Source organism: Melospiza georgiana, chromosome 1 (assembly GCF_028018845.1).
Source record: "Melospiza georgiana isolate bMelGeo1 chromosome 1, bMelGeo1.pri, whole genome shotgun sequence".
Lineage (NCBI taxonomy): Eukaryota > Metazoa > Chordata > Aves > Passeriformes > Passerellidae > Melospiza > Melospiza georgiana.
In genome coordinates this window covers 105,508,427-105,527,147 of record NC_080430.1, presented here as the reverse complement: position 1 = coordinate 105,527,147, position 18,721 = coordinate 105,508,427, and the positions used below count along the sequence as shown (strand labels likewise).

The 18,721-nt window shown below is 36.7% G+C and overlaps 1 protein-coding gene across 7 annotated transcripts in view; it reads right to left on the bottom strand.

The window, feature by feature from the left end:
• DLGAP1 (DLG associated protein 1) overlaps positions 1-18,721 on the bottom strand; it is a 407,137-nt gene that overhangs the window by 318,886 nt on the left and 69,530 nt on the right. For 6 of the 7 annotated variants that reach the window (XM_058041385.1, XM_058041401.1, XM_058041358.1 and 3 more), the window contains one exon: positions 7,443-7,584. The gene's annotated coding sequence lies outside the window, so the exon portion shown is untranslated. Of the gene's footprint in view, positions 1-3,878; positions 4,036-7,442; positions 7,585-18,721 lie in introns of all 7 variants that reach the window. The other variant, XM_058041393.1, reaches the window with a different exon arrangement.

Sequence of the window (18,721 nt, the reverse complement as noted above, 5' to 3'; positions counted from 1 at the left end):
AATTCCATTGTCTTCTGCACTGATGGCCGATTCAAAGGAAGATTTAATTCCAGAGGTGATCTATCATGTTGCAAGTGTAATTTTTTCACATGAAGCAAGAATAAATCTCATCACCTTACAATCCTTCAAGGCCCTCCTAATGACAAAATGATTTACTGACTTGGCTGAACTATTTTTTTTCTAAAAATTTAGAACCATCAGAAATATTTAATGACTCAATTTAAAGTGCTGAAATAGAAGCACGCTGAAAGAATATTAAAATGTTGGTATTCCCCCAAGAATTAGCACCTGTCATATCAATAGGTTTTGAAGTGGAAGACATCGTGTCCATTTCAATTGCAAATTTGCAAATAAACACTGTAAAAGGAATGTGTCTTATTTCTGAAGAAGCGTGAAAGAAAGCACCATGCTCCTTGCAGACTGCAACATTTGCCAAGGTTTAATTATGGAACCTTCATATTCTTTTCACTTCAAAAGCTAATCATGTATGAGAGGTATCTCCTCTCCTCTGGAAACTACTGGCTGTAATTTAGAGCAATACAAAAGATAATTCTGATATTGATTTAACTATTACAGCACTAAAATAAGGCTTATATGCTTTGCCATACCATTTCTATTAGTGAAATGCCACACTTTCCAAGATATATCAGACAAAAAAAATATACATTCCACATCTTTAACCTCAACATGGCAGAGCAAATCATACCCAAATGTTGTATCTAAGACTCTTTGCTTGATAAATTTGATCCAACTACAAATAAAATTATTAGTTTTTTACAGACACCAACACTTTTAAATAGGAATTCAAAATATACGCTTAAAATATCACTCTTTCTGGGATGATGTATTTTCTAGGCAGCATAGTTGTAGCTGACAAGTGGTAGCCTATATGTGAAAGAAAAATCACACAAAAAACTAACTCCAAAAAACTACTACCCATTTCTCTTTAAACATACCAATTTCTGCATTTGTAAAGATGGGCCATATTGGACTAAAAGATAATGTGTTTGCAAATATCTGAGAAATGTAGCAGCATTTCTATTGCAGAACATTTCAAAAAAAACATCAAAATGCATTAGAGTAAAAAAAGAATGAGCAGCAGGTAAAAGATGCAGTAGAGGAACAAATCAAACAGAAATCAAGATTTTACTTCTGTGTATATTTATATATATGTATATGTTCACATAAACAGACCCCCAGCTGGAACTAATGATTGTGTATAACTAAACACTTTGAAAAATTAGAAATAGTTAAATGGATCATCCCATTTCACTAGATAAGATGAAAATACCAGCAAAGAATTCATTTTTTTAATTAACTATTTATGTGTGAAACATGCATGCATGCATTCTCGAGAACCACTATAATAATGTGTATATTTCTCTGACTTTATGCTACTGACAACATATTTGATCAGCTCAAGGTTCAATCAGAACAAACTCCACAGCAGGTAGCTTGAAAATAATAAAACAGATAAAAAAGAAAAAAACATGCTTGAGGGCATGGGAGTTGGATATTAAACCACTGAGATAAAATAGATCTTCTTATAAAGTTTTAGTGATCACCAATGCACAACATCCGTTACTACAAAAGGGAAAAATCCAAAAACAATAATAATGACGATACTGTAATCAACTGTTCAGGAACTTCAGCGCTATACTTCTCAGAAACTAGCATAAGACATTTTACAACAGTTAAAGGACTGTTGACAGTGTGAAAAAGTGTGAAAAGAATTTTGGGACATGGCAAATGACTCTAAAAAGCCCATTCTGATATTAACTGATCTGTATTTTCTTGAACATATCACTGAAAATAGTTAAGTTCTTGCAGACAGCCTTTAACATTTTGATGGAACAAAGTTCCTTTGGTAGCTATTTAGTGCCTGTCCTGGTTACACTCCGCTAGAATTTTACTTTTTCTCAGTTGTAGGAAAAGAACAGTAGCATTATAGGCATACTCTAAATTGTCTGTGGCTGTTGAAGCTGTTGAGGCAACACGACCTTCAGCATCCTACCTAATCTTGTGGCATATGTCAGGCTTTTTTAGGAAGGAGGTCACCAGATCAGTGCTACAGGAGCTCTGGTTATAGATAGGAGCAACCAAAATTCAAACACTCAGAGCTACCTTTCTACTCAAGTATGCACCTGGCTTACACTAAAAAACAAAGATCACTGTTCTGCATTCCAGAGCCTGTTTAAACACTGCCCTTTGAATTCATACAAAATACATTAAATCTACTGTTGCTTTTATTACTGTGATAAATATGCTTTACTATTTTATTTATTTTCAAAATATTTTTGATTTGAACCCACAATTTTTTATCCAAAACATTACTGTTAGACAGGTTCTCCATTTATGTATCATTTTGCATACTTTTGCAACATCCTTTATTTTTGCCCACTAGTCAAGGAATTGAGATTTCCTACACTCTTTTTCACTTTTAGTGAAAGCGGCAAAGGCATAGTAGCAAAGGCAAAAAGTAATTCAGTATCTTTTTGCAGCTCTCATTTGATATGACATAATTCAAAATATGTCATAATTCAAAAATAAGTAATTATATTTTTTTTACATAGAGAAAGCTAGCAATATGTGCCAGGTTATCTGCAATACGTATCTTGTTACTAAAGAAATACAGTATGGTTTTATTTAGGGAGTTAATAAAGCCTATTTAAATGTTTCCTTAAATATATGGTAACAGTTTTGCTCCACTAAGATGAGGAAAGAAGAGAAGAAATGTTCTAGACTGACTCAAAATTTCTTTTTTCTGTGTTTTCTTTATTTTGAGAAAATGGTGTATTTCTACTTGCAAGTCAAATTGCGACCTTTTCTCCTGTCTGTTTGTAATGTCTCATTTATAAGGAGGTTGGATTCAATTTTTACAAAAATATTCTCACCTTTTCACACCAAAAAAGGCATAATATTAAAACCTGAAACCGATTTTAAAAAGATCCAACAAACTATCCTAAGTCCTTCTGCTATTTTTTTTTGCTGTTTTTTTGGTTTTTTTGGTTTTTCTTCTGTGCCTTCACAATTATTTAATGCTGGTTGTGAAAAAAATATTTCACAAAGCATTTAAACTCCCAACCCTTTGTTGTACCACAACAGGGTTAGTTCAATTAATTCTGGGGCCACTTGTTCCTACCAGAAAATGGAAATTACTATCCTTGCACCTTCAGTTAAGGGAAATAATTTTCCTTTGTCTAATTGGGCTTGAAGAGAAAAGCTATTGGCTTCACTTCTGGAAATAATGTATCTTGAGATCATAGGAAAATTCAGGTAGGAATGGACATCAGGCAGTCTCTATTCAAGCTCCTGCTCCAAGCAGACTCAGCTGTGAGACCAGGCTTGGGTGCTTGGGGCTTTGTCCAGCTGGGTCTTGAACACTCCAGAGAACAGAGCCAGCACAGCATCTCTAAACAACCCAGTGCAGCACCTGCTTGTCCTCAGAGTGAAAATGCTCTTCCTTCCATCCATTCTAAACCTCTTGTTTCAACTCATGGTCATTAAGCTGAGTTCCTGCCTCTGCACCTCAATTTGCCAGAACATTTGCACTGGCAGCGGTTTGAAGCCAAATTTTCATGGGTCCACTCCTGAAATGTTCCCTTAGGTATGGTATGGTATAGTAATGTCAGATTCCTATAAAGGACCACAGCAAACCAGACAAAACCTGGATGACTTTCCTCAATCTCATTAGTTCTCTGCATGAGTCTCACGTCAGTGAGGCTGTTTGCAGGAAATCCAATAAAGGCACTGTTACATATCATGGAGTTCAGTTTCAGATTAACACACCCAGCATCTGTTGTCTACATGCAAGAAAGATATTTAAGTTTGCTGTTGCTTAGATAGCTAAGGCCCAGTTCTGTTGGGGTCAGAAATACCTTGGAACATTCCTTCCTGGCTCCAGCAAGCCCATTAGAAGGCTGCAGGTCTCCTACAGGTCCCGTGGCGTATTTATCTATCCCACATGGATGTCTCAAGCACACCGCCACATTTTGAATGTTCCTAGAGGCATACAAAGGTGCCAGTGATTTGAACCTGTAGGAGATGGATATTTTTATCATTCTTTTGGCCTGACTACCATGGAAACATGTAGTACATTGACTATTTGAAAATCTAGACACCTAGAAAGCATTTAGACACCAACATACACTTGCACTAAAGTGTCCTCATTACAAACTAAAACCCAGCCACAGCCTAAGATCATGAGAGATGACAGCAGAAAATTACAGCTCATTAAATGAAATGTCAGTGCTCAGTGGTATGGGTGAGAACCATGAAATGGTACCACCATATATTGGGAAGCAGCTTCTTCACATTTTGTCTCAGGCTTCCAATCATATACACATTAATGACAGAAGTTCCACCTGAGAGAGTAACAAAATTTTTCTACTCCTTCCTTATTCTGACCACTTCATCTAGGAAATTAAAAAGCAACAACAAATGAAGGCCAAACACGGTCTGTGAGGTAGAAGAGATGAGAGGTAGAAGTCAAATCCTACATAATCTCTAATTCCTTCTTTCTGTGAATCTAGCACTGCTATGTTGCTCGGTAAAATGCCAAAAATAACATACAAAACTACCATGTACCTTTTGAGAAACAGAAGATAAACTGACTTCTCAAATATTCAGGGTTTCCATACTTTGTGGAAAACTAAAAAGGCCTTCTAGACTTATTTCTCTTGAGAGTAGTAGAGATTTTCATTTATTGCAGCTTAGAAATACAGTTGCAGCCCTTGACCTTAAAAAAATCTCCAAATAAATTCAATAACTTCTTTAATACTCCTCTTATTTTTTCCAGGAAAATTTCCATGTGGATTGAAAAAGTAAACTAATAATAGTGAAATCTACCCTGCAGATGTGGAAGAAGTATGAACAAAAAATGAAAATTCCAGGATTCTAAGTAAATATGATAATATTGTCAAAAGCAGAAAATATTCCTGAGACACAGGCTGTTTATTCTGCTTTTCATTTTCTTTAATTTTCAACATTTTCTTATTGTTGGGTTTATTTTCTGTTGTTTTGTTTTGTTTTGTTTTGTTTTCTAGCTTTTGATTGGTACTTCTCCTAATGTTTTTCTCAACTTAGTCTGTTTTTCTCAGCGGAATAATCTATCCCAGACAAATGCCTAATTCTGCCCTACACAACCTTATGGCTTCTTTTCAGATCAAATGATGCAAAACACAACCACTCCAACTGCACAGAAGTGCAAGCTGAGGTTGAAGGATTACTGTGACACTACTATAGGTACAACATTGTGAAAGTATTCATATAATGCTTTTATTAAATTCCTTTAAAAGAATGTTCATGAATTATTCAACTGATTAAAAGTTCAACGATTCAGTTGAACCATATTGCAAAATGGTTTGAATAAACTACTTTATGAGAGAATCCAAACTACCTCTGGCTTCAAGTATTATGAAGCCATCTGAATTAATTCCTATGTTATCCTAAATATAGCTCTGTGAAACATTTTGTTGTGTTCATTTGCTCTATATCTAGGCCAATAAAATTAATGAAAGGTAATACTCCATTGTCCTTCTGATAATTGTGGAGTCTGACAAATCTACAAGTTAGCTATTGCTGGAGAAGAATCTCATCACCTTCCTATGAAAAACACACTTTTTCCTTAAGTAAATTTTTACCTAAAGCATAAATTAATACTAATTTTGTAGTGAGCAGCATGAGAAATACTGTGGGATCCCTTTATTAGAGGAAGGTTTAATTTCATAAATGAATAAGCCCTTTTTCTTTTTTGATATTTTGCAAAATACTTGTTTATGGCAAACTGTCACTTGTATTCAGATTTAGAATGTAGAAACTACTGTGATGGTTCCTTGGAAATGCTTAAAATAGATAAGATGGATTGACTGATTGCATATTCCTTTGAATTATTGTGAAAGTACCAGATCTATCTAAATCATGCCATGAAAAAAGTGGAGTTAGAAGTTATGTAACTTCAAGTTGCTATAAATTGCTTCTTGTTGAAAGCTATATAAAACATTTTCAAATCTGTCATGTTCCACCTCTTCTGCTTAAAAAAATAAATCCAAGTGAAAATGTCCAAGAAAAGTATGAATCAGGCTTATGTTGTTAAGTTGGAGCAAAAGCTTGACACCATCAAGACTGGATACTCTTTAGCAATTAAATCAAGAATCTGGTCCATTTTCTGTCCAGAATGTATTTTTTACAGTAAGAAACTGTATTTTATTAGGTTAGCTAAACCAGTGTAGCTAAATAAGCAACAAAACCAGATGAGACCTACTTCTCTTCTCACAAACACACCATTGCCACTTTTCATTTAATCCAAGTTTGATTCTTGAACACAGATTTTATCTACCTTCTTTTGCTGCTGACATTCCCACGTGCCCTCAGAACAAGTTATCTCACAAAGCAGCCAGGAAAATGCATTTTCTACTTCTCCTCCCACAGCAGCATGCCAGATGACTGTGCAGCAACAGCATCCCAGAGAACATGCTCTACAAGGTCTGATCTGACCTCCAGACTTCGCCAGAAAACAGTCTCACATCATGGAGCAGTCTGACCTCCCATAAAGCAGGAGGAATGCAGGACAAAGAGAGCATGGAGGAGCCAGAAACTGCTTTATTTGTAGCACTGAACAGAAGAAATGAGCACAGCAGACTGTAGAAGATAATACAGCACTTCAAGCTGTGGGGCAGCACCCAGATGCTGCTTTTGCTAGTCCTGAGAGCACCCACCATAGCCAGCAGGAACTGCAAAATCCTTGACAGTGAGATGAATGTCAAGCCCTTCTTTTCTAGCCTAAAATATGTATTGAATTTGAGAAAGTAACTGGTTTTCCCTCATTTGGCTATTTTATATATATGTATAAATGTATACACACACATATGAGTTTTTTAATGGCAGTGAAACTTTAAATCTTTTCAGAGTTTCACTGGGACCAGAGACTGAAATTACTTCAAGTGAAGCTTTTAAAGAGGGCATCCAGAAAAGGTACATAGGTACTCTTCATTTTCTTCACCCCTCTGCAAATAAAAACTTGCTTACTAGCAGTTCTGCCTTCCCCAATTAAACAGAGTGGCTGGCAAAACAAAATAACAAAGGGTCATGGCAGAATTAGAGTTGCTATGTTGAAAGTGTGTATCACTCAGCACTGAGTACCACTTCATGATTACACCCTATTTTGTACTCTAAAAAACAACAGCCTCCTACAGCAACAAACACAATTATAAGACAGATACCATTTATCCCAGGAAACCTATCTGCTACTTAAAAAAAATACTAGAAAGGAAAAACAACCCCTTGTGGTGAAATTAGCTGAAATTAGCTCTGATGATGATGTGTTCTTTAAATTGGGAAAGAAAAAAGGATGTTTTTGTTCAGCATGATTTATTTTTAGACTGGCAAAGACACAATGGTAAACAGAACTGGAGCTCTGTGGGCACCTTCTGAGGTTAAATTACCTTTCATGCCATTTGCACAGAAGACTGTTCTCAAGCAGCTTGAGCAGATGGTCGGGACACCATTGTCCGTTTACTTGTATCCACAAAGATAAACGATTGCTCTCTGAAATCCTGAACAATATGGCCCTTGTGATGCTTTATGCTGCCAAGGAGAAAAAAAAAACAAACAAGCATAAATATAAACTTAGCTGAGGAGTACAAAAGAGTTTTGATTGATGAAATTTCATTTTGAACAACAAGTACATATGGAATAATATAATTTTTTAGATTGTAAAAGATATCTAAAATCATCAAGTTCAAATGTTAACCTAACAATGCTGAGTCCACCACCAAATCGTGTCCCCAGGTGCCACATGTCTTTAAAATACCTCCAGGGATGGTTACTTCACAGCTTCCCTGGACAGGCTGTTCCAGTATTTGACAATCCTTTCCAAGAAGATACTTGTCCTAAAGCCAATCTAAGCCTTCCTTTGCCCTACTTGAGGCCATTTCCTCTGGTCCCATTGTTTGTTACATGGAAGAAGAGACTGACCTCCATCTTTCTACAACTTCTTGTCAGGTACTCGTCCAGAGAGAGAGGGTCCTCTCTGAGCCTCCCTTTCCAGAGACTAAACAGATCCCTCAGCTGCCTCTCACAGGAATTGCGCTCCAGACCCTTCAGCAGCTCTGTTGCCCTTCTCTGGACACACTCCAGCCCCTCAATGTCTTTCAAAACTGAATACAGCACTCAAGTGCAGCCTCACCAGGGCCCAGTGCAGGGGCACAATCCCTGCCCTGCTCCTGCTGGCCACACTGTAGCTGATCCAGGCCAGGATGCCATTGGCCTTTTTGGCCACCTGGGCACTCACTGGCTCATGTTTGGCTTCTGTCATCCAACACTGCCACGTCCTTTTCCACTGGGCAGCTTTCCAACCACTCTTCCCAAAGCTGTAGCACTGCATGGGGTTGTTGTGACCCAAGTGCAGGACCTGGCACTTGGCCTTGTTGAGCCTCACACTATTGGCCTTAGCCCAAAATATCAGTAATCTGGGACAGCTTCACTAAATGAACACAACGTGTTCCTGAATATTTAGCAAAGTAGGAGATGCAGGTACAAACAAATCACACACAGTAACTCTGAAATAATCTACCATGTCTCCATAACTGCTTCTACTGCATATAACATTTTCCGAAGCACACTGCCAAGTTACAACTCGCTCTGCCTACTGTGCTAGTGAGGTAACCAGAGATATCCAGAACCATGCCAGAGCAGACAACTGCCTGGGCACAGTGATCCACCCAAGTATTGCTTGAGAAGGTTATTTCACTTGTTTTAAGAACTTCTCAAACTTCTTTGAGAGAAGCCCTGGTTAAACATATCCAATGTGAGCATTTTGCCAACAAGCAATTTGCTAAAAAGGCACTTTTATTATTAGAAAAATTTACTACTAAAAGAGGTGAGATTAAAGGATTGGAGAGAACATGTACAACTACAAAGAAAATTCTAAAATATTAGAAACAGTCTTTAGGATTTAGGAGTGATACTAGTCTTTGGACTTGCAACTAATAATTGCATAACCTGTCAATCTTAAAAGCTCCCAAAAGAAAATGAAACGTTGCTGAATATGGAAAGAATCACTTGGAATCAGTGAAGGGGACTAGACATGGCCTTCAATACACACAGCAAAATAAGACAGAATTGGGTTTAGAAAATAACAGTGAAATTAGATAACTATGAATCACCAGCCACTCAACATTCTGAAGACAGCAGGTATTGCAAAGCATTTAATTAACTAAAGTTTCATATAAAGATGCATAGTTCTTTCTGAAATAACTGCTTATTTAAATAATGACACAACAAATAGAATTCATATTCTCTATCTAATACCACACACTCCACAGCAACAGCCAGTAAACAGTGGATATATTTATTTCTCATTTCAGTCATCAAATGACCTCTTTTAATCTCTTTTTGCTGTGATGCTGTCATATTCAGCATGCCTTACAATAAATGTACCATTTAGACAATTTAGATTCTTGTCAGATTTTTAGGACTTGTTAACATTTATTGGAGTAAGGAAAAAAAGGAAAAAACAGGTTGAGATAAATGTCAAATAGTGGCATCCAGCAACACAAAGTAATGTGTTCTGATACTGAGGATTAATTATAGCTTAAAGAAGAAGAAATAATTCAGAAATAATAGAAACATGAAGAAGAACTTAATAAAAAATAGGTTTAAAATTTAGGAAAAGAGAAAAGCTTGGTTTTGCATAGGAATAAAAGAGAAAACACAAATGGGAAGAACTTTCCTCTCTGTTTTCAAAAAGGAAAGAAACCCCAAAGTGTGTTTGTTCTAAGTATCAGTGTCTTATGCTAATGTCATTTCCATTAAAAAGAAACAAAAGTCAAGGCCTTTCTTCCCCTGAGGGAGCACTCTCTATGCTTTACTTCCACCATTTTTTTTCAAAATTAAAGGGAAGGCCACTGTACCTCAGCTGTTTTCCTGTCCTTAACATCCCCAGATACATTTGCCTATTCGCAAATAAAGTATAATGAAAGTAATGACTATGCTAACGAAAATATAATAATAGGATCACTTAGGTTGAAAAAAACATTTAAGATCCTTCAGTCGAAGCATAAATCTAGCACTGTCCACCACTAAACCATGTCCCCCAGCATCACGTCCATTTAATGTGAACTCCCTGTCTCAGAGAATAAGCTGGAAATACAACCATCCATCTCCCAGTAAACCAACAGTACATCTTGCAAAATCAAAATCAGGGGACTCCACTTAGAAGTATCTCCATTATTACAAACTGAACATTACTTTATCCTCATAAAATAACTGATAAGTTGTAAAAATAGTACAATATCTCCATATGAAAAGTATTAAGTAATCTGTGAGGCATATGATAATGATATCCCTAACCTCAAAAGTACCATATTTTCACTGAAAAAGCCCACAGAATTTTTTTTTTGCTGTCCAGTATAAAAAAGAAAAAGAAAAGAAAAAAAGAATATTGAATAAGACAGAGGCAGCTGATTGTCATCAGATATCCTGTTTGAATGAAACCAGCTAAAAAGAATGCAACATTTTATAGGAAATAAGGCAAACCAACATTATTTACAGATGTGCTATTTGAAATGCATTTTACATAACTTCTGACTGAATTGAGGCACCCATAAATATTTCAGCTCTGTTCAAATCTCTCCAGACATGAAATTTCCCAAAACCACATCAACAAAATGAATTTGAAACTGCTGTGAATAAGAATTCAGCAAAACAAATGAAATTTCACATTGCTCTGCTGCTCTTACCATGAGCTAACAAGTGCCATGAAGGGTAGATGGGTAAAAGCAATACACTCAGAGAAAAGCAAGTGCACACATGTATAGATGGATTTTCATAAAGCCAAGATGAAAACCCAGATACAGAAAGTTTTATAGTTAAAACAAATGGGATTTTTTTTCCTTTTTCAGTAAAGCAGTAACAACTTCCTCTACATAAATCTCTAGCTCCTCCTGTGAGCTAGGCCACAATTAATGTACAATAACAATTTTTCAGCTGCTGCAAAAACTGAGACACAGATTTAGACTGCCTTTCCTTTTACACCACTGGGCATATACATCTTCTGATTACCAAAGATAGTTTCCTTTCTGCAGGTTTAGAAGTGCAAGAGGCCCCAGTGGGAAAGTCAGGAAGGTGTTCCCATCTCTCCATTATGCACTAAGATAAACTGATCATTATTTATGGAAAGGGAATATGCTGCATACGCTTAGAAACAAGACTCAATAAAACATGGACATAAAAAACAACTTCAGTATTAACAGTTGTACAGCAGCTGATTCCAACAGGAATTTCTCAGTAATTAACTCCTTTCATACTGCATCTCATTTATGGGTCAATACAAATCTAGCAGAAAAATTTAGTGAGATTATTGAAATTTCATGTGTCTTCCAAGGAGCTGAGAATACAGCACATATTATTCTATAATCACAGAAAGAAGATAACACAAAATGGAAAACCTGTTTTTAGTCTCAGTAGCATAAGTGACCAGTCTGAAATACATTTCTAACAGACAGCTAGTCTAAATGAGGCGTGTTAGAGGTAAAAGAGTTTAGGCAAAAAATGCAAATCAGAAAAGCAGGTGAATGTCAGGTAAATGACAATTGGTGCTGAAATTAGTAAAACTTGCCTGTTAAATCTTGCAGAAAATGGTTTGTGAAGTTTTCAGCTAAGATGTATCCACAGTTTTACAAACATATGAACTGAGAAGGAAAGACTACTTGAAACTGCATTATTGCAGAACCGTACTTATTTCTTAATTCTGAAGTCTTTCTTTCATTACATGTAGTGCTACAAGATGTCAATCTCCACTATAACATCAGAGGAAGAACAGATATCCACATCAGTGGGAGGCAAAGTGCGCTCCATTGTAATGTGGACTGATCACAGAAAATTCCTTTAAGATCAAATAAAAACTTCTCCCTGAGCAACCAATCCAGGGCTGTTAATAAAATAGTGGCTTCTAACTTGCTGAAACTAGTACACCAAGAATATAGACTGTTTGACACAGGATTTTTACCACAGAGTGGTAAATGAAACAGGAGCTTTCAAGTATAACAGACATTACGAAGGATGGAAAAATTTCTGACTTTAAATAAAAATTAATACTATGACATATTTGGAACAATTTTTCATGCATGTCTTTCAGATACTTGACAGAAATCATGCCCATTTATGCAAGGTTAGAATTTCATTATCCAAGTTCCATCACCTAAGGAAACAGGGACAGGAAGCTAATACCCAAGCCCAAACAAATTCTAGTCAACTACATAAAGACTCTAAAGTGAATAAAATTTTGTGATATTGTCTAAGAAAGTATAAAATACTTTATTACCTATTTCCTATATTGTGCAGACACATATATATATTTTGTGCAGAATGGATGCTAAAAGAGCTACCAAATCTAAATGACTACGCTTTACAACACTTTTTACAGGTATAAAAACATAAAGAAAGTAAAAAGAAATTCCTAAGATATCAGTAAATGGTGAAACCACACACCTTTCAAGAAGTACCAGAAATGCAGGTCAGTGTAAACTGCAATTTTATGAACTGGGATAAGTACAAATGAGTTTCAGGATAAATTTTCCAAATGTACACCTCTGAATGCTTTAATTGCACTGCCAAGACCTCTACGCTTCCAATAATTAATTTCAGAATTTCTTTAATTTCTGCTTGCCCCTATTGTGTTGTAACTTTGATCAGAATAAAGATCTGTTTTCAGTACACCCACCATCCTTCCATTCTGGGAAGCAAAGTCTTCATTGAACTTACAGACCCACTGATGACAGGCTCCATTGGACACAGGCCTTACTAACTCAGTTAATATTCTGGACACCTGAAAATTTTCACAGAGGTAAACCACGACTTGCTGGACTTGAAAAAATTTCAGTACTGCTAACATGGAGGTGCCTAAGGCCTAAGCAGTAACACTTTACCTCATCTGCAGGCAGGAGACTGTATGAAAACAAGATTTAGTTGGGAAGAGGCAAAGCAACTCTGTTCTACTTGGTCTATTTGCAGACCAAGTGACAGTAACCACCTCTTTGACCATCAAAGTGGCCAAACCCTGAAGTGAGATATTCTGAGAGATTGTGAGATCTCCTGCACATTTGGAGATATTCAAAACTAAATGGAACAAGGCCTTCAGCTATCTGATCCTACTTTTAAGTCATCCTTGTGGTCCAGATGTCCCTTTAAAACTAAACAATCATTTTGATCTATGCAAAACTACTTCTTCCACAGCTGAACTACAACAACATCCAGGAAGGAATCTGACTTGCTCTACTTCAGTCACTTCCAAAAACAGCTGAACCAGAGTGTTCCAAATTATCTGAATTGTTTTGCAATGGCCATAGGAGAATAGCCCCTCAGCTTTATGATTCATAAAGAAAATAGCTGCTTCAGTGGCATGAAATGCTTAACTCCCAGCTCATGCTGCTGTATTGAGTAGAAAGAAGGAGTGCTAGCAGGCAAAAAAACCAAAAAAATCACCACTATATTTACCTGCCAAATCACAGTTTTCCTTTGAGGTCTCCCATCGCACTAATGATGAGGCTGACTTGGCTTTGCATACGAGAGATAGCAAAGAAACAGCCTGAGGTGATACTGAAGTGGAAAACAGAGCAAATTAAACTGGTTGTCTTCCTATTTTACAACCAGCTGCAATTACCTTACTGGGTAGTTGCCATCCAAAGAAAACTGTGAACCACACAAACAGGAATAATTTCATTGGCATGCACAGAGTGAACCTTTCCCCAGGTGTAATTTAAGGAGTCCTTAAAATATGCAATTCTATCCACTGCTTTGAGCCCTCAATCACTTCCTACTGTAGTTCTGGTTTTCCTCTACATGAAATCCTGCAGTTAAATCTACTTTCAGGATGACTGCCCTGATTAATAACTCTATAATGTCTGTACTCTCTGTGGGATAAGACATTTCTTTGTTCAAAAGTGATCCTTTTCCTCTGAACGCTGGCAATTTCAGTGCCGAGGGAATGATTCACCACTGTTTGATGCTGCCATTCCCACTGCTGGGATGTGTGGTCATGTGAAGTCATTCTGAGACATAATTTCTTACCCTCCTCAGTCAGCCGGGCATTGCTGAAAAATCTACTTGGCAAAACTGGTCAGTATTTTGATTTCCAGTTCACATACTGGAACTAAAAAGCAAAAATCTCTTGTGTTTTCATACATCGGTGACAGAGGTACACTTTCCAGTGGAGAGCTAATATTCTGTGGCCTGACTTGTGTATCACAAATCATCATTTAGCTCACTGCAGAAATCTGAGAATGAGACAGATCTCCAGGTGGCAGCTCTACTGATGGGCAATTATGGGTGTCACTGCTTTTTGAAAGGTCATTTTGTCCGGATGTAGAAGAGGATCATTCTGGAAAACATATCTCAGAAAACATATTTTAGAAAACATAACATAACAGACTAATATTTACCTGCCTACTTCTATCAGAAAAAATGTATCTTTCAATAAATTATTTAAAGGAAAACAAACAAATTTATTAAACATATATTACAAGAATCCTGTGGAACAAAACATTATTAAACTTATGCTGATTACAGAGGGGCAGAATTGTATAGAAAAATCCACCATGGAAGAAAGGCTGAAGCCCGCATTATCTTATCAGCTCAGTGGGGCCTATTGCACCTGAATTTAAATGACTTGAGTAAGATTATGTAGTGAGTCAGCTCAGAGCCCAGAATAGAACCAAGAATTGTGGCTCATTATCTCTGTCTTTAACCATTAATTTGCACTTTCACACTGAGAGAAATGGATGTCACTATTTTATTAAGTCCCCCAATTTATTTATATCATAACAATACACTGAACAGTATCAGAGGAAAACCACAGACTGAGATATAATCCTGACATCCAGTCTGAACTGTGGGTCACTATGAATATGGGTAGAATAGGAGCAATACTTGTGTAAAACTGATGGACCTACAATCTCTACCAATGAATCCTCTATTGCGCTGGGTTTTGTTGTAACTGAAATCTACAAATCTCATTTTCAGAACAAAACAAGAAAGTTGCAGAAGTCCCCAAATATGCACACAAAAATATATAAGTTAGATATGTATTTGTTACTGTAAAGGTTCATTCTACCATAAATATACATTTTAAACTTTTTGGTTTGATCTTTAAACTCTCATGAGTGCATATTACTGCCTAGGATACAGCACTGGTAATTGTCCCCCAACAGCAAATGAGTCACTTTGGTCCAAGGATAGTAGTAAATGGATGCCATGAAAAGCTCTATTTATAGGGTGCTTTACAGCACAATTTCATGAAACTTTCCAATGCTTACATAAAGAATGTATGTTCTGATAATATGTTGCTAAAGTTAGCATCTAGTAAGGAAGGTGGATTAAGTCTTTATTGCTAACAGAAGTCCCTCATTTGATTAAATACAGATTTTTACATTAAATATGCATTCTGAAGAACATTCTTTTTTTTCCCCTTCTTTCTTTCACACATTGTCTTTTTCTTTCCCTCATTCTGAGATTTTGCACCTTTTTCATCCTGCAAATGTGAAGGATCTATTTTGGAGTCTGTCAGGATAGTAACAAGTTTCCAAGTGCTGCAAAACCAACTTAGCATGGACTCCATGTGCTCTGTTCTAAAACAAGTATTGACTGACTCCACTCCTCTTCTGGTGCTGCATATTATCAAAATTTTCCTCTGATTTTTCACATCTCAAATTCAAATGCATACTTGAATGCATTTTAAACTATCAGTAGTTGCTAAAAACAGACAAGTCACTGGAAAACCCAATATGAGCAAGCACTTTGCAACCTGTTTCAGGTGAGCAGAAACTTACAGCTTCTCTAGGAGAGGCAGAGATCAAGCATTTTGTTACATCTGCATCTACGTCTGCACCGTGAGGTGAACTGGGATGAGCTGGCTGCATTTCCCCTTTTCACAGGATTCATTTCACCCTGTGCTCTGTCACTCCTCCTCCCAACAGACAGTGGGGTGCAGCCAAAATGCTTTCACTCCCACTCTCTCCAGTTGCTCATAGCAGATAATAGCAGGTAAAGAGTCATCGTTCCCTTCCCCACAGCAGGAGTCAGGGGCTGATCACTGCTGAGTTAAGGAAGAGCAATGACTCTCCCCAGTCAGCCAAAACGCAGGTGAGATGCTCCTCTACAGCGAATTTTACAACTTGAAAATGTTCCCAACAGCTTCTCACAGGGCAAACTTCTAAAATTTTTAGTTGATGGCCAAATATCTTTTAAAACGTCACATACAGACAGAGCTATATAAATATATGATTCTGAGTTTCCTTGCCAGCTTCAAAAGCTCCTTAGTAGACAAACCTCTGAGGCCTGTGGAGCACACAGTTGAAAAATCATCAATTAAAGCTGTTTCAACACTTGAAATAAGGAAAAAAAAACAGAAGAGGGAGCCTAGAAGGCAACAGGGAACTGTGATTATACAGAATGTGCAAGGTTTGCATATTGTCAACTTGGAGGCTCAAGGCAAAATTCTCCTGAAAGATGCAGATAGACAAGAATTACAAGTGATATCAACAAATTATGGCCATCTGACAGAATTTTAAGGTTTCTAAGCTATAGATTTCTTTCCTGATGGTGAGAGAAGGGGGCACATGTGGTGCCATATGCCATTGCAAAACCTTTCTAACAACTTTGTTTGGTAGAAAGAGTATTTTCTTGGAAATCATCTTTACTGTTGTGTATACAGACACCTTAGATTGAGCTGAAAGATTCTTTTGATGTTCTCTGTGCCAACAGGTATAATAAAGCAATACTTTTAGAAAGTTGATAAAGGCCAGGGAGGCAATAAACCAGTTAAGAAGCTCTGGCAAAGAAAATCAAAACATCTTGCCTAAAGTAAAACATTGAATCACCAGCAAAGTTGTGAGTATGTTTGAGATTCCAAGAATCCTCTTTGGAATATCTTCTGGAATATTCTTTCTCTGTAATATCAGCCTTTTTTTTTTAATTTAGGATTTAAAGTACTAGTATATACTGTTATGCGCATGGATGAGGCAATCTGCAAAACTGTAGTCTTCAGAAGATAATGAACTCTTTTTGTATAATGCTTAATGATCTGCATACCACTAGGAACTCATAAAAGATGACCAAAGAGCAATTATTCTCTGCTATAACCCATAAATTTGGTGCTGTCTTATGACCAACCAGAAGGTTTAAAATTGAACAATGGAACAAAATTTGCAGAGATTGTGCATGTCAATCAAGGAACTCATAAATTAAAGAAGCCAAGACTATAAAAAATTAAAAATGAAATGGAAAAATTCACAGACAGTAAACAACCTACCAGAGACTGTAGGCAAAACCACTTGAAAGGCATAATCAGCCAAAAGCCAATTTGAAATGCAGTGTAATTATCACCAACAGCATAACAGCAGGTAACAGTGATATCCCCACAAAATACCAAGAACTACTTTGCCTTGGATCCCTTTAGCATTTCTTAGAGTATTTGTTTCCTTGGTGGAAAGAGTTGAGGATGTTGAAACGAGCTTAAAATGGGACACAAATTCTGAATTTCAAAACTTTGTCAAATGGGTTGTCTGCACCTAGCGAAAAATCTCATTAATCTTGTGGGATAGTAAGGGACTATTGGAAAAAGTCCCACCATCTGAGGCATTAGAGCTCACTGTCTTTCTGAGAAACATAAATAAAATCTGGCCAACTCTTACTTCACAGTGGTATGATTGCAGAAAGAAGCATTAGTTGCCTTTGACATTTACTGCTATATCATTGCTACTTACTGAGCCTGAACTCCTAAGCAATTTCTTTGTCCTCTAACAGTTATCTGAAAACAGATGGGTAAAGACACTGTGTGGCCTTAAAGAAGCAGTACAACCTGCACAAGAAAGCAGAGTAAAATTTCCACCTCTTTCTTTCCCAGAGAAAAATAAGAGAATAATGCATTTTCTTGATAAGAAAGTGTTTATTTGTTAATCATTTAATAATTTATCATGTTTGACATGAACAAATGTTCTAATTATGGCAGATTTTGATGTGTGCTACGCATAAACACCTCCTCTACACAGCCCTCTGTTTTCCTGTGTACTTTTAAGTACTTCTAAATATGATTTTGATAATGCAATCAGCTGCTTGAATAAACATAACCTAATTGAAGTAGTATTCCAAAGAACATTATTTCTATTATTATGACTTCCCTGGCGCACAGCTGTAAACAGACAGCTGAATGATGGCAAATGACCTAGATAAATCTGTCTCGATAGCTGTCACTCCTTAGTCTTGACCTTCTGACACTGTTCCAGCTGTGCAATAGCTTGTCCTAGCATTAAGAGAGAGACAATCTCAGGCTCATTCTATTCTGGGAAAACTACTAGTATTTCTCTACAAAGACACACAATCTTATAAAATTAGTGGACTAAAAGGTATTTCTAATATAAAAGCAGAAAAAACATTGAACCTTCCTACAACTTCGCATCTTGCACCATAAAAATAAATAATAAGAAAAGAGTTAAGGTACTAAATTAAATGTTAATCATATTTTACTGATAGCTAGACAATTTTGCATTTGTTTCATAGAATCATAGAATTGTTGGGTTGGCAGGGACCTTAAATCACAGAACACAGAATACAGAACAAGTCAGGTTGGAAGGGACCACAGTAACTCACCTGTTCCATCCTCCCTGCTACTTTGCAAGGGATTGTGTCCAGATAATTCTTGAATATCTCCACTGAGGAAGACTCTACA